Here is a 1,170-nt window from a genome sequence, read left to right as displayed (position 1 = left end):
CAGCCTCCAGAGTGGCTGGGACTACAGGCGCGCCACCACACTCAGCTAATTTTTGTATTTTTAGTAGAGATGGGGTTTCACCATGTTGGCCAGGCTGGTCTTGAACTCCTGACCTCAAATGATCACCCATCTCGGCCTCCCAAAGTGCTGGGATTACAGGCATGAGCCACCGCGCCCAGCCAGAGCTGGTATTAATTATTTAAGTGTTTGGTAGAACTCAAATAATGACAAGCTCAGTAAGTGGGATTTTTCTAGAGAAGCCACCTGTCCCAGAGCTTATTGTTGTGACAAGATTTTTTTTTTTTTTTTGGTTTTTGGGTTTTCTTCTAAGATGGAGTTTCACTCTTGTTGCCTAGGCTTGAATACAATGGTGCGACCTCGGCTCACTGCAATCTCCACCTCCTGGGTTCAAGAGATTGTCCTGCCTCAGCCTCCCAAGTAGCTGGGATTACAAACGTGCACCACCATACCCAGGTAATTTTCGTATTTTTAGTAGAGACGGGGCTTCACCAAATTGGCCAGGCTGGTCTAGAACTCTTGACCTCAAGTGATCCGAGTGACTTGGCCTCCCAAAGTGCTGGGATTACAGGCATGAGCCACTGCACCCGGCCGTGACAAGTTTGTAAATTATTAATTCAATCTAATTACTTATTATAAGTCTATTTGGGTTTTCTTTTATGGAATGCTTCACAAATCTGTGTGTCATTCTCACACAGGGGCCATGCTAATCTCTGTAGTTCCAATTTTAGCATATGTGCTGCCAAAGTGAGCAACTATTCAGATTTTCTATTTCTTCTTGAGTTAGCTTCAGTCACAACTTTCTAGGAATTTGTCCACTTCAACTAAGTTATCTAATATTTTGTCACACAATTATTCATGGAATTCTCTTACAATCATTTTTATTTCTGTAAGGTGAATAATAATCTCCCCTCTCATTCCTGCTTTTAGCAATCTGAGTCTTCTTTTTATCTCAATCAGTCTACCAAGTTTGTCAATTTTGATGATCTTTTCAAATAAACCATCTTTGCTCTCATCTTTGTTATGTTCTTCCTTCTCCTTGCTTTCGGTTTTATTCTTGCTTTTCCTGGTGGCTTAAGGTGAAATAGTAGGTTAATGATTTCAGATCTGTTTTTTTTTTTTTTTTTTTTTTTTGAGACGGAGTCTCGCTCT

The 1,170-nt window shown here is 40.9% G+C and overlaps 1 non-coding gene across 1 annotated transcript; it reads right to left on the bottom strand.

Annotated features, from left to right (window-relative positions):
* Positions 1-671: 671 nt before the first annotated feature.
* LOC111520651 lies at positions 672-773 on the bottom strand. Its single transcript, XR_002724732.1, has one exon. It is a non-coding gene; the product is annotated as a U6 spliceosomal RNA (small nuclear RNA).
* Between the last annotated feature and the right edge of the window lie 397 nt (positions 774-1,170).

Source organism: Piliocolobus tephrosceles, chromosome 13 (genome assembly GCF_002776525.5).
Source record: "Piliocolobus tephrosceles isolate RC106 chromosome 13, ASM277652v3, whole genome shotgun sequence".
NCBI lineage: Eukaryota > Metazoa > Chordata > Mammalia > Primates > Cercopithecidae > Piliocolobus > Piliocolobus tephrosceles.
This window is presented reverse-complemented; position numbering and strand designations above follow the sequence as displayed.